At 41.6% G+C, this 9,098-nt stretch overlaps 1 protein-coding gene across 1 annotated transcript in view; it reads left to right on the top strand.

Moving 5' to 3' along the window:
• The window catches only part of FAM169A (family with sequence similarity 169 member A), a 61,736-nt gene that overhangs the window by 913 nt on the left and 51,725 nt on the right, over nt 1–9,098 (top strand). The window lies entirely within an intron of this gene.

Below are 9,098 nucleotides of genomic sequence, written 5' to 3'. Positions count from 1 at the left end.
GGGGAAGGGGCGGAGGGAGAAGAGGGGGCGTGAGGCGTCCAGGTGCGCCGGCGCCACCATTTTGTGGGGGATGGATGCCTCCTTCTTCCTCCGCTCGCCCCGGAGGCGTTCCGGGCCGGCGGTGCCTGCGGAGCCCCCTCCCCTGCAGCCCCCCGACCGGGCGCCTCTCCGCTCGCGCGGATCCCGGGCTCGGGGGCACCCGACCTGCTCAGGTGCGGAGCCGAGGCTTTTCGGCGCCGCCCGCGCGGAGGCGGCCTCCCGAGATGCTCCGACCCCTCCCAGACCCGTAGCTGGGCTGCGTGTGGCTTCTCCAGAAGGCAGCTCGCTGCAAGGCTGTCTGATTCTTAGCTGCCCCTGGCCGCGTTTCCAGGCCTGTGCCCCGGGAGAGCCGATGGAGTGTTCAGGGCCCGGGGGTCTAGGGATCTGCCTACACTCACGCCCAGGATCGTCCTTTGGGAGAAATGACGAGGCGTCGGATTCGCTTTCCAGCTTCTGGAAAGTGGGGTGGGTGCCTCACAAGGAGGAGATTTGGGGGTAACCACCTGATGCCTGCCCCTCCCCCCTCTCAGGGGGATCCTTTCAAAACCCCCATGGAAATGCTCACGTGGGAGGGTTTTGGAGGGCATTGGGCTGCCAGGAAGGGAAAGTTGTAGTTATGATTCTGAACTGTGGCACCGTTGGTCATTTTCAAGGTTCCTGAGAATTTGGCAATTCCTGTTTTAATTTAGGTCGTACATGTAAGTACCTCTAGCGGATTATGGTCGTGCCATTGTGTTTTACCACAGCATCACAGACAGGGATTAAAAGCTGGAATGGTGGCTGTTGCGTAATACTCGTATCTGGGCCCTGGAAGGAGTTCACCGAAATGGATCTGGGTTTGATGAGTGTACCCTCGGCTTGCACATCTTTATTTATTGCACGTAAGATGTGCAGGTAATCTTTGCAAACAATGTTTTGTTTTCCTCCTACAAGAGGAAATATTTTTAGTGACTAATGTGTACCAGACTGAGGTGTGTGTGTGTGTGTGTGTGTGTGTGTGTGTGTGTGTTTTAATGGAGGGTAAGGGGGAGAGGACCAGGAAATGAGATGGTGAGAGGAACCTGGGAAGTCTATTTGTGAAGACTTCCAGCGCAAACAAAGATAAAACATCACAGTCTTTCACAGAAAGCTTGTAGCTGATACATTGTATTACTCTCTTTGAATTTATGTTGAGGATTGGTTTAGGGAATTTAGAAATATCATCTAGGAGTAGCAACATTATCCTGCTGCATGAGTAATTATAACCTAAAATGCTTTACCTGTGGGCTTTAGATTCTAAAAAGTTCTGAATTAGTTTGACCTTTGAAATAGGAGTCGAATCATTATAAATGGCATCGTTTCTTTAATAAAGGTACAAAATACATCAAACAAAGGGCTTAACTGACTTGGAGAAAACAAAATATTTATAATTAGAAGCTTTTGAGAGTAAAATTTTAATGTTACCCTCCTAATTAAATTACTGTAAACTTCTTTTCTGATTAGTTGAAGACTCTTCCACTGTTTCTTTTGCGAACAAAGTGATTCATGTCATGTACCATCCTTCGAAGAAATGTTATGCCTCTCATTAATGACATGCTTGTTCTGTGGGAAGAATTATGGAGGTGAAAGGGGTCTTGCACATTGAGAGATGAGTCATGTTTTAGGGAATTTCAGTAAGCAGAGATTGTCTGCTACAGCCTGAAGATGCCCTGGTTGGACCTATCTTTACCATAGCTTGAGATTTTGAGCATTGTTTTTCCAGTGGTTGAGAAATTGAAAAGAAAAAAAATCTCTAACATTTTTATCCATTAGCACCTATCTACATAACCCTTTTAAGCCTTATGTGTGTTATGTTCAGTCATCTGCCTAAAAATGCAAAAAGATTTACTTTTTAAAGGTGAGAACATGAGAGGATTGAGTATTAGGGCAGATGTTTGAAAAATAGCAAGGATTCTGTAGAAGGAACTGTTGATTAGGTAAGGAGGTAAACAAAATCTTCATGTTTCTATTCATTTCTAAGATTTTTTAATTCTAAATTGAAAAAAGAAGTTGCATGATTGTATTTAAGGTGATTTTTTTTTTTTTGCAGGTCATTAGACTCTGATCCTTTGTATATTTAACCCTGAAATTAAGTTCTAAATTTGGTATGCTTCATTGGTAGTAAAGGTATTTTACAATTCTTTCCAACAACAATGAAATTACTGAGGGTTGAATTTATTAAGGATAAGGTGTGATGATTTAAAAAGAATCAGGGAAAAGCTGATCATTTGCTAAAGACATCATACCATAATTATTAGACTCGTTGAATTTTAAAGCTGCTATGTGAGACTTTATACCGGATTTATCTGCTCTGTAGGAGGGATCTACTCATCTAGCCCAACCCATTCTTTGGGCCAGAAAGTTTGTGACTTACCATATACTTTGTTTTTGTAAAAAGAATGTCACTTTAGTTGCCACTTCCACCAATAAATGTTAGTTTTAGGCTACACAAAAGGTAGCTTTCATTTATTCAATAAGCATGGAGTGTCTGTAGTATGTATGGGGCACAAAAACAAATAGACCCCATCCTCATGGAGTTTATAGTTTAGTAAAGTATCGTGAATTAAAATGTTAAAGATTCCATAAAATATAAGTGCACAAAGGTTTTTGTAAATATGAATTGGGAATAAATTCATTTAGTAAATCTTACTTTTTTTTTTTTTAACAAAGTGCCAGGTTGCATTGTTGGGGGGCTGGGGGCTACATTTATGGTTTGTGCAGAGGAGAGGGTTCAGTTGCTGAAATAAACTGAGTTGGGGGGGAAACTACTAAGAAGTAGGATTGGGAGAGAGTGTTGTCCAAGGAAGGAGAGGAGCTTTGAAGCAGCAGAAAGTGGTCAGTTTGGGCTGACCTGTCAAGATGCGAGGGGAGGGGGTGAGAATGAAAATAATACATTGAGAGGTTATTGGAGGCCTGATGAGAGTGATAATGGTGTAGTAATCAGAGAAGAATCCCATTTAGAAACAAATAGGAACAGAGCAAAAGTCAATACATTTGACTCTTTGTTACACTATAATTGATAAAGTAGTAAGTGGTACTAATCAGGAATTTGAGAGTCTAAAATCTTTTACACATATAGGGCCAGTGTTTTCAAGTTTGGATCGGATCCTGATATTCCTGATGGACTGATTTTGATTATTAAATTAACAGTAGTTGTTCAAAGTCAGTGTAGTTTCACAATTCAAGCCAAATAGACATAACATAGGTTTGAACCCTAGCTTTTGTAGCTGCCTGACTTCTAAGGTAATTAATCTCTCTGGGCCTCAGTTTCCTTCCTCCTTTGTAAAAGAGTAGTTGATCCTTGAACAACACAGGTTTGAACTAAGAGAATCTACTTTTTTTTTTTGTAAATACCTATACTGTTTTTGATTGGCATTTGGAAATCAAGGATGCAAATCAAGACCGTATACATTGTCTGCACACCACTTTATTAGGGGACTGCTCATGGTTCATATCACGTTTAGTATCATCTGAATTTCAAGGTTTTCTTTGTCTCTGTCCTTCAGTAATGGATACTTTAAAAACTATAATGCCATTTAGTGGATTCATTTTTTTCCTTAGCTGTATTTTATACTAATCTCTCCAATAAATATTTGGTGGGCATTTTACTTTGTCAGTTTTTATGTTTCTCTTTTATTTTTTAACTTTAAAACAATCGGCTTTGTATTTATTGTAGAGTAACCATTTAACAATGCTGAAGAAAATGGATCATAGTGATTAGAACAGGCATCTAAAGTCTAAACAGAGGATATTGCAAAATATTATTTAAAATATGTTTTTATTGACTTTAGAGAGAGAGGAAGAGAGTGGGAGAGAGATAGAAACATTGTTGAGAGAGAAACATCAATCAAGCTGCTTCCTTCATGCCCCCTATTGGGAATTGAGCCCACAACCCAGCATACATCCTGATCAGGAATCAAACCAGTGGTGACCTCTTGATGCATGGGATGACACTCAAACAACTGAGCACACTGGCCGGATGGATATTGCAAGACTTAAAAATCTAACTCCTAAGGTTGATATATTGTGTGATAATTGTATAGTTAGATGCATCATGGATTTCCTGACCTGGGAAACTGACCAGCAGGTTAAATCCCTCGCTAGACAGATTGGTTAGGGTTAGAGCCTGACTGCCACATACTAGCTGAGTGAACTTGGGTAACTCATTTAACCTCTCCACACCCAAGGCTCCTCATTGTGAGAACGTGTTTAGGAATGCCTGCCTCAGCCCTGCTGCTGTTCTCAGTTGGTTGAGCATCGTCCCGTACACCGAAAGGTTGCGAGTTCAATTCCTGGTCAGGGCGCATGCCCAGGTTGCAGGTCCAATCCCTAGTAGAGAGTGTGCAAGAGGCAGCCAATCAATGTTTCTCCCATATTGATGTTTCTCTTTCTTTCTCTCTCTCTCTCTCTCTCTCAAAATCAATCCTATATAATAAAACCCTAATATGCAAATCGACTGAACAGTGGAACGACTGGTTGCTATGACGTGCATTGATCACCAGGGGGCAAATGCTCAATGTAGGAGCTTCCCCCTGGTGGCCAGTGTGCTCCCACAGGGGAGCGCCACTCAGCCAGAAGCCGGGCTAATAGCTGGCGAGTACAGTGGTGGCGGTGGGAGCCTCTCCCACCTCCACTGCAGACAGGCGGTAAGGACCGAGGGGTCCTGGAATGTGAGAGCCCCGGACTATGAGAGGGATGTCTGCCTGCTGGCTTAGGCCCATGGGGTTTGGGCCTAAGCAGGCAGCTGGACATCCCTCAAGGGGTCTCTGACTGCGAGAGGAGGGCACAGGCTGGGCTGAAAGTCCCCCACACCCCCCAGTGAATGAATCTGTGCACTGGGCCTCTAGTAAAAATATAAGAAAAAAAGAATACCTGCCTTATATGGTCATTTTGAAGACTAAATGAGATAATATTGTAGAACTAGAGGCCCAGTGCACGGATTCGTTCACTGGGGGTGTGGAGGGGGGATTTCAGCCCAGCCTGTGCCCTCTCGCAGTCAGGGACCCCTTGGGGGATGTCTGCCTGCCTGCTTAGGCCCAATCCCCCTTGGGCCTAAGCTAGCAGGCAGACATCCCTCTCGTAGTCCAGGACCCCTTGCCCCTTACCCCCGTCTGCAGTGGAGGTGGGAGAGGCTCACGCCACCATCACTGTACTCGCCAGCCGTTAGCCCGGCTTCTGGCTGAGCGGCACTCTCCCCGTGGGAGCACACTGACCACCAGGGGGAAGCTCCTGTATTGAGCATCTGCCCCTGGTGATCAGTGCACGTCATAGCGACCAGTCGTTCCACTGTTCAGTCAATTTGCATATTAGGGTTTTATTATATAGGATGCTGAGCATAATACCTAGTGCAAGTTAATCCAGGAAAAAATGGTGTCATAAAACATACTGAGTTTTAAAAAACGATTATAAATTAATTTTTGATGATACCACCTCTTTGTAAATTCTTTAAGTGTAGACACATAAGTTATTTTAATTTTTGATGATACCACCTCTTTGTAAATTACTTCTTCAAGTGTAGACACATAAGTTACTAGTAAGGAGAGACATCAGAGATCTTTTGACACATCCCTACTTTTTATATGTTTGGAAAAAATGAATTATGCTTCCCTGGAGTCTGAGCCTGGTAGGGGAGAAAGATGAAGAAAAATAAGTTGTATTGTCATGTTAAGTATATTAAAAGAAGTATGCACAAGATATTTATCTTAAGAGCTTCTCAGCTTGTCTCCTGTCAGTTCTTCCTATTAATACATCCTACACACTGTTGGTTAAATTGTCTGAAAACATAGCATTAGGATTTAATTCCTTAAATTGAATCCTACTTGAGTATCAAATAAAGTCCCAACTCTTAGTTTGTGTTCTTGATCTTTTTAATTGAATTTATTGGAGTGACATTGGTTCGTAAAACTATACTGTTTTATTGGCCTTTAATTTTCTGTCCTCAGTTTATTGTCCTAGCATCCCTTCCACTACTTATCTTCACATACTGCTCCTAATTCTCTTGGTAAATCCAACTACTTGCCATTCTCAGCATGCTTTCTGGCTTTCGTTTAGCATATTCTTTCTTTTTAGAGGGCCTTCTCTATCTCTTCCTGTTGAGAGACAGTCCATTGCTTTTCATCTAGCAGCAGAACTTTACGTGTCTTTCATCCGTGGCAGTGCTTCCTTCTAGCAACAGTGTGTGGTTTTATTTATTTCCCATCACCATTTATCCCCCCTGTACCCTCACCCACCAAATCCCCACCCTCACCCCATCAGTCACCATACTGTTGCCAGGTCCATGAGTTCTTTCTCGTTTTTTCTCTTCTGCTCAATCACTCCACCCACCCCCAACCCTCACCATACAAATTTTTGTTCTGTCATGCATTATTTATTCATTTGCTTAGTAAATATGTATTGAAGTCAGATAAGAAGGGCATTACTGCTGCCAATGAGAGGCAAGAAAAGAATTTTACTTGATCTGGGTAAGCAAACCCACCTGAGTTTGCAAGAGCAAGTGTATGGGGCCACAGCTGGAAGTGCAGAGTTGGAGTGGACCTGAAAGGAAAGAGAATGGCTAGCCAGTGGTCGGCAAACTGCGGCTCGCGAGCCACATGTGGCTCGCGAGCCGCAGTTTGCCGACCACTGGGCTAGCCTGTGGATCAGAGGCTGCTGTTTTTCCAGTTGATATGATACCGGCAGCTCTTGGTTACACGTCTTAGTTGTGTAGTGAAAATATTAGGGAATATTTCCTAAACATTATGTGAAAATTAAGCACCAAGTTTTGTTTTGTTTTTGCTTTGTTTTGAACTAGATGAATTTCCTTTAAAACAAAAACATCAGTTTTTCTTCAGGGTTCTAAAAGAGACAAGCCTCTGTGATACTGTGTGTTAAAATTATCCTATATCCTATATAATAAACAGCCAATATGCAAATTGACCAAATGGCAGAATGACCAGTTGCTATGATATACACTGACCACCAGGAAGCAGATGCTCAACACGAGAGCTGCCCCCTCGTGGTCAGTGCACCAGAAGCTATGGGGAGCGGGCCTGAACCAAGGGCTCCTGGACTGCGAGAGAGCACAGGCCAGGCTGAGAGCCCCTGCTGAGTGCCAGAATATTGTGCACTGGGCCACTAGTCTATAATTGCATATTGTTTAGACTGCTGTATCCTTGAAGTTTACTGTATCAAACCCATGTTAACTTTAATAAAACACTATAAAATCAGATCTATTATATGATGAGCCAAGTTAAAAAAAATAATGAATTTTAGATCGTCTAATCTTGAAATGGACAAAATTTTATGGTGTATTCATCTAAATAGTTCTTAGTTTGGCTTTCCTGTGTTTGTAAACTGCTTCTGTAGGATTATGAACAGTGTTCAGTAATCTGGGTCATGAAGTACATATAGCACTGTTGGCTCAGTGATGGTTACTTCAAAAGATGGTTTGGGCTTCTACTTGAAATAAAAATAGACAGCAGGTATGAACCCCATTTAACTTTTTGCTCCATTACCCATAAACTTGTAGGCAATCCTTAGCCATATGTAGTCAGATCTTTTTCATTTCCCAGAAGACCAAAAGGATTTTTGAGCAGTGTTGAGCCCATCTGAGATTTAATCATCGTAGCAGTCTGTTCCAGAAGTGGTTTCATTTTTGTTGTACTAAAAAACTCAGCTGTGAATGGGGAGAAGGATTAATCTAAGATTTAGGGCCTTGTGTAGGATAGGGATAGAGGAAGTAAGAAGCTTAAGTAAGACAGAGATCAGTTGACCTGACGTAGTACAGGAGCTAGGTTAGTTAAGGAAGAAATGATGTTAGGGAGAAAAGAAAAGGGAAGAATCAGAAGAATCATAATAAGGTTCAGAAACAGGGTTTTTGTGTACAAGGTTGAGAGCATTGATGATTATGTTGCCTGGATACCTAACCTATTTTCTTTGTTGGGGAAGCAATCAGGAGAGGTAAGATCATGACTTGGATTGGTTGAGATAATTATTTGTTTTCTAAGAACTTTTTCAGCTCTAACATTGCCAGATTTTTTAAATCTAACCTTTCCCCTAAAACTCTTAAATAATAGCAATAATGTATAAGAATCTTGAAATAATTTAGTTATTGAACTTATATGTTCCCCCTTTTTAAGAGTACAGTTGACATCTAGTAATTAACATCACATAGGGAACGAATCACAATGATAGGAATTATTTTTCTAATTTGTTTTCATATTTTCTTGTTAAGTGTAGTAATTCTGCCCTGTCCTGGCCCATTTGGCTCAGGTGGAGCGTCGTCCTGCGGACCTAAGGGTCTCGGGTTCGATTCCTGGTCAAGGGCACATACCTTGTACCTCGGTGGCAGGCTCCCCAGCCCTGGTGAGGCCTTATGCAGGAGGTAACCAATTGTTGTATCTCTCTCTCATCCATGTTTCTCTCTATCTCTCCCCACCTTCTCCTCTTCCACTCTCTTTGGAAATCAGTGGAAAAAATACCCTCTGGTGAGGGTTAAATAAAATAGTCATTCTTTCAAATAGTTATATAATTTTTCAGGAAAAGTGAAATTATTAAAAGATGGATGTAAAATAGCTGTATGTCCTCTTAGAACTCTTACATAAGGAAGCGGTCTGAGTATGTTTTTATATAAGTTAGCCAGGATTAATGAGCATACGCTTTACTTAATTAATTAATTTGGACACTTTTTACACTTCATTGTCTATTCTGTATACATTTTCGATGAGTTCACTGAAGGCAACCTTAAGCTTTCTCATTCATGTAGAATCTAGTTAGGCCTTTTGGTTTATCTCGTGGGCAGAGAATAAAATGCTTGACAAAATTTGACCTGACAGCTTTACAGTTATGTAACATAGAATACAAGCTTAACAACAACAAAAAAGGAGGAGAAGCATGTGATTTACCATAGCAACACAATTTTCTCCAGGGCTTGATAACCCTTCTCTGGCCTCTTTAAACTATAGCAGAACCACCATAGGGCTAGTAATTTATGCACTCTTAAGTTAATCAATATTTAATTTTATTGTCTAAAGTTTTACATACTAGTATGTCTCCTTTTTCCC

The sequence above is a fragment of the Myotis davidii genome, unplaced genomic scaffold, assembly GCF_000327345.1.
Source record: "Myotis davidii unplaced genomic scaffold, ASM32734v1 scaffold44, whole genome shotgun sequence".
Lineage (NCBI taxonomy): Eukaryota > Metazoa > Chordata > Mammalia > Chiroptera > Vespertilionidae > Myotis > Myotis davidii.
The sequence above is the reverse complement of the archived record's forward strand: the minus strand, read 5'-3'. Positions and strand labels throughout refer to the sequence as shown.